The sequence below is a fragment of the Brachyhypopomus gauderio genome, chromosome 4 (assembly GCF_052324685.1).
Source record: "Brachyhypopomus gauderio isolate BG-103 chromosome 4, BGAUD_0.2, whole genome shotgun sequence".
Lineage (NCBI taxonomy): Eukaryota > Metazoa > Chordata > Actinopteri > Gymnotiformes > Hypopomidae > Brachyhypopomus > Brachyhypopomus gauderio.
Window position 1 is genome coordinate 16,962,799 of NC_135214.1, and position 6,623 is coordinate 16,969,421.

The following is a 6,623-nucleotide window of genomic DNA, read 5'->3' on the forward strand; positions in this document are numbered from 1 at the left end:
TCTTGCCATGTATCAATGGTTCAGGCTGGTGGTGGTGATGCAATGGTGTGGGAGATATTTTCCAGGCACACTTTGTCCCCATTAGTACCAGTTGAGCACCGTGTCAACGCCACAGTCTAGAGTATTGTTGCTGACCATGTTCATCCCTTTATGACCACAGTGTACCCATCTTCTGATGGCTACTTCCAGCAGGATAACACGCCATGTCATAAAGTGTGAATCATCTCAGACTGGTTTTTTGAACATTACAGTGAGTTCACTGTACTTGAATGGCCTCCACAGTCACAGATCTCAATCCAATAGAACACCTTTGGGATGTGGTGGAACGGGAGATTCGCATCATGGATGTGCAGCTGACAAATCTGCAGCAACTGTGTGATGCTGTAATGTTAATATGGACCAGACTCTCTGAGTAATGTTTCCAGTACCTTGTTGAATCTATGCCACAAAGGATCAAGGCAGTTCTGAAGGCAAAAGGGGGTCCAACCCGGTACTAGCAAGGTGTACCTAATAAAGTGGCCGGTGAGAGTATTTCCACCAGTGTCTGCACCGAGGCAACAGACTGGCAACATGACTTTACTCTCAGCTTCCTCTTACACAGAGCGACCAGCAGCCCCAGTCTGTCTAAGTGAAGCTATTTAATCTAATTAGCTCCCTGTTGTTACTGATTCAGCAGCAGGTCTCCTGCACCGAAGGTAAAGAGGAAGCAGTGTATTAGAGCCACACTGCTCTTTCACCTCCACAAATACCACTAAATATGCATACAGGTAGACAAAAGAGAGCTAGAGACACAGAGGGAGTGGGGCTGTGGTGATGGCGTACATGCTACATGCATGTCTACTAAACCCTATGAAGTAAGAGCTCTTCACTTTCCTGATTATCAGAGAGGGCCGTGCTGTTTACATGGCCTTTCATCTGTTATTCATAGGTCGGTTACATGAGTCCGTGCGCGTGTGTGTGTGTGAGTGCACGCACACGTGTGTGTACAAAACACAGCAAGGAGGGCTCCAAAGGGCTAACAGGAGTGGCCAGACATTTGTTATAAGCTTGACTTATGCTAGCAGGGTCACGGCTGAAGAGTTCAGGTCCAGACTGGAGAGGGAAACGCAGACATTTCTGAAGGAAAACGAAGGGTCCTTTATTACTGAAAAAAGAACTCAGCAGCTCAGCAGATGTATTTTGTACTGAACATTTGGAGGAAGAGGCTTGAATGGGAGTGTGTGGACCACAGGAGAAGTGGAGAAGGTAGAACATAGTGTGAGAGAAAAGGAGAATGGAAGAGAGATTAACCCATCTCCAGATACATGTATCAGATACATGTACTTACTATAGTCTTAAGGACAGAAAGAGAGAGAGAGAGAGAGAGAGAGAGAGAGAGAGAGAGAGAGAGAGAGAGAGAGAGAGAGAGAGAGAATGAGTTTGTGTGTTTTAATCAAATCCAAATTGGGGGTCTAAAACTCTGGAGTCTTATTGTACAGTGACAGCTTGCAGTTGCTAGGTAACTACTGTGGAAAACCCTGATCCTGAAGTATTTAGAGCAGATCATTAAGCACAAATTTCCACTCAGACAGACATGCAGGGCTTATAATGAGCACTAGCGCAAAAGTTAAGAATAATGGAGTTCAACTTTATCTTATGACCTGCCTCCCCTGCACAGACCCTCTCAGTTCTCTCTAATGCTATGGGGAAAATAAATGTGAATGGGATTGAAATGACCCAATCACTGTCATTTCTAAATATTGTTGCCTTGCCATTATTTTATGTTATGAGGAATTACTTTATTGACTGATCCCTGGTACGGAGGTTACAGGCAACAGAAGAGGCAATGCCACACAGAGTGGGTTGAGAAGGTGTGTATTATTAGACTGCATGGACTAACGTTGAGAAAGAAGGCTTTGTTCCTTGTCTGAGTCTCTATGCTTTAAACAGTGCTGTTACAAAGCCCCCCCCCCCACACACTCCTCTCTCTCTCACGCACACACACAGACATTCACACACACTCCTCTCTCTCACACATACATGCACACACACTCCTCTCTCTCTCTCACGCACACACACAGACATGCACACACCCCTCTCTCTCACACATACATGCACACACACTCCTCTTTCTCTCTCTCTCTCTCTCTCTCTCTCTCTCACACACACATACACACACACTCCTCTCTCTCTCACGCACACACACAGACATGCACACACACTCCTCTCTCTCACACATACATGCACACACACTCCTATCTCTCTCTTTCTCTCTCTCTCTCTCTCCCACACACACACACACATGCACACACACTTCTCTCTCTCTCTCTCTCACACACACACACACACACACACACTCCTCTCTCTCTCTCTCTCTCTCTCTCTCTCACACACACACACACACACACACACACACACACTCCTCTCTCTCTCACACACACATGCACAAACACTTCTCTCTCTCTCACACACACATGCACACACACTCCTTCTCTCTCTCTCTCTCACTCACACACACACGCATGTAGACACACTCCTTCTCTCTCTCACACACACCACACACACACACACACACACAGACACACACACACACACACACACACACACACACATGCACACTCATTCTCTCTCTCACACACACACATGCACATACTCCTTCTCTGTCTCACACACACACATGCACACACTCGTCTCTCTCTCACACACATATGCACACACACTCATTCTCTCTCTCTCACACACACATATGCACACACTCATTCTCTCTCTCTCTCTCTCTCTCTCTCTCTCTCTCTCTCTCTCTCTCTCATGAGCCTAATCTTGCCCTCTAAACACAACCAACAGATGGGGGAGTAAATGTGATGTCATGTTTTTGGGCCGAAACACAGAGATGTTCTGGAAGACGGTACTTGTGATCACCTTGTCTTCAGTATGCATATTGGAGGGAACAAGGAAACTAAGGAGAATATGAGTTGAACATAATCTGATTATGCCTTGCTCATATCAATTTCGTCATAATCTGAAAATGTAACATAATATGGATTTCTATACAATACCTGAAGATAAACAGATATTTTCAATTATGCAATGATTAGTGGAGTCTCTATTTTCTTCATTCTGATATTTTAGTATTTATACATTACACAGCATAAGATATACATCTAAGCAAATGTTATACATAGTGATATACATCTGTATTCTGTATGATGAGGTCTGTACATGGACAGACCATAGAATTATTAGTCTTTGGGAGAATTATTACACATTTACATACAGAAAGAACACCAATCAAAAAAATAAACTTCCATATAATGCACAATGCATTATACTTTACACCTTATACTCTACACTTTTCCCTGCACGTGTGAATACACTGCATTGCTGCATGGCTTATGCAGATCAGAAGATATGCGTGAGACAACTGTCTGCATTTGTGCTGCACACGTGAGGGAAGGAGAGCCCAACACGTGCGTTTGGTTTCTGGTTTTGGTGGTAACCGAGACGTCCGTCTCTGACCCTGTTTCAAAAGACGTCTGTCTTGCGGAGTGTCTGCCGGAGAGGGATTAGGTGCTTCCTGTGTTATCGTCGGGCTCCCAGACACTTCTTCATAGGAGGGGGTAATGCTTTTAAAGATGTTCATTTAAATTAGCTACATTTCGAGGTCAGATCTATTGCTCTTTGTCTACAAGAAAGCACAGATGTACTTCCTTTTCCTTTAACTCCACATGACATTTTTGAGTGGAACTAGTATAGTGTTTACTGTTGGGTCTTCGCAGGCAAATGTCAGCAAACCATCCCAGTGTTCACCACATTTGGCTTCTTGATTATACTTTGTTGATGTACAGCAAAAGACACATAATTATTCTGCTCTTTGTTTGTCTGTGTTTGTTTGTATGTCTGTCTCTCTCTGTCTCTCATCTACCAATCTACAGACTCACAATAAACTGGTTGCATCATGGCCAGAGAATCAGGATATGTTCATTTAATTTGGATGAGTGGCTACATTCATGAGACAGAAACACAGGTTTTGGGATCAGAAATCTTCATCTTCCTCCCTTTCCTATCTAAAGAAATGCCTACCTTCAAAAATCTCTGTTCAGTCAATGCACAGTGATGTACTGCAACAAGAGATTGACACTACTGACCAAATGTTACTGATATTAAACAATGGGACTGAAGAAACTTGACAAAATCTCCTCAAATGACTACTGAGTTCTTGTTCAGTTTTTATCTGGTCACAGAAACTTACACAGCTGATCTGGGTTCAGTTTGCGTGTGAGAGCTTGTGCACAAATTTGCGGTCTGGCCGCAGGTGCAGAGCCCATCTGCACTTCCCTCTGGGGAGGAGGCAGCTGCTGGGGGTGAGATATTTCCCCACGTGTCTGGCTTGGAGACCAAGCCTACACTAATACAATCAACATCACTGCCCTGATGATTAGGTGCGTTCTCAGGCAGGGAGGAGGAGGTGGGGAGGGGTGTTGGGGAGAGGAAGTGATGCTTCGAGTAAGAGGACAGGGAAAGAGAGGATGAGGAGATGTCGTTTCATTACATTCTACTACAATCTGCCAGTACTGCACATTTCCAGGCAAATTAAGACGGTTGAAATTAAACAGATATTAACTGATATATTTCCGCAATTTGCCTAAAGAGTTATTAATTATGAAATATAGTTAGATCATTATTTACTCTATTTCACTTTATTTTATGATAGTGGTAACAGCAGTCACATATAAATGTGATGCGATCACATTTAAAACTGCATTTAAAGTGACTGAGACAGTCACCCAACACCTGCCCACGAACCCACCCAACACCTGCCCACGAACCCACCCAACACCTGCCCACGAACCCACCCAACACCTGCCCACGAACTCACCCAACACCTGCCCACGAACCCACCCAACACCTGCCCACGAACCCACCCAACACCTGCCCACGAACTCACCCAACACCTGCCCACGAACTCACCCAACACCTGCCCACGAACCCACCCAACACCTGCCCACGAACCCACCCAACACCTGCCCACGAACCCACCCAACACCTGCCGACGAACCCACCCAACACCTGCCCACGAACCCACCCAACACCTGCCCACGAACCCACCCAACACCTGCCCACGAACCCACCCAACACCTGCCCACGAACTCACCCAACACCTGCCCACGAACCCACCCAACACCTGCCCACGAACCCACCCAACACCTGCCCACGAACCCACCCAACACCCTGCACGCCCACGGCAACAATACACCACGCTCAATAGAGTCATTACCGCAAGATTTACCAAAAAGCTTTTTTTTTTAAGATCTCGAACTTGTGAAACACGACCAGTGAATTCTCCTTCGACTATGGTTTCGATGCAGTCAGTGGCACGAGACTGCACTGAGTCGTCATTCCGTTTCGTTTTCATGATGCATTTTTTAATTTGCGACGTCGTTTAGGTCAATTCAGATTCACGCTGTCGAAATCAAGGGCTTTCAGCAGGAAGCAGGAGAGCTGGTGAGGGCCACGTGGAGCACGCCCACTGCAGCATGGCCACGGAGGGCACACAAGATCTGCTCCACTCCCCGACCACAGGAGAGTATACACAGGCAAACACATTGCATCACTGCAGAGTCAACGTTCTAATTTTAGCATCCAAATCTGAGCTACTGCTCGCAGTACGGGAAAACAAGGCCATCAGAACTACACACTGCCTGAAGAGATTTCGGATCATTTAGCAGATGAACAGATAGACGCAGAGAGCCTGTTTAGCGGTCAGTCTGTTTTAACCAGGAACAGGCAGCCTCAGCCCCAAAGTGCTGGTGTGGCAGGTTCCACTTGTTTAATCAGCTGGTGCGAGTCTTCAAACAGAGCTCTTGGGCTCCTTCTTGGTTGAAATGACAACCTGCTGTCACACCGGTTCTTTGCAGGTCAGATTGCAGACCTGTGATTAAACCTCTAAGCTATGGGACTCCAACTGACAGCTACTCAGGAGTTACATCAGTGGTGTGTTAGGTGTTATAACTGTATAATTAGGTAGCTGAGAACCAAATTTACTGCACTAATCAAGGGATAATGAGAGCCATTCAATATGTAATAAAGCTGTACCAACTCCTAATGATATTCTACATTAACAGCAGATTGGTACAATTACATGGGCCTAAGCAATACGAGAAGCATAAACAATACGGGAAGCCAAAATTGTAAAAGGTCAAATCAAGAAATATGATTAATGCTGTATTTTCATATTCACTGTCCTTCCACAGCCAATACGACATCATCATGTACAGTGAATCAATACATTTATTTTCTGTGCCAACTTTTAAGATCAGGAAGTTACACCAAATAAGCATAGATTTTATTATATGAAAATGCTGATACTGACAAAAAAGATGAATAAAATTCCAGTTATCTGGCACACAAGGAATAAGCCATTTTATTAGTGGTATTATCATTACAGTTCTAGATTCCTGTCAGACTGATATCCAGACCTCCTCTCATCCCTAAATCCTACTCCACTGATGCTCAGTGTTCACATCACAGGTCCATGTGGATATGGCTTATAGTTATATCCAAATATACACTACATCTGATACATACTGTGTAGGTCATTTTACTTGTATTTAGTTATGGAACAGACTGAGATCATTTCCAACTTA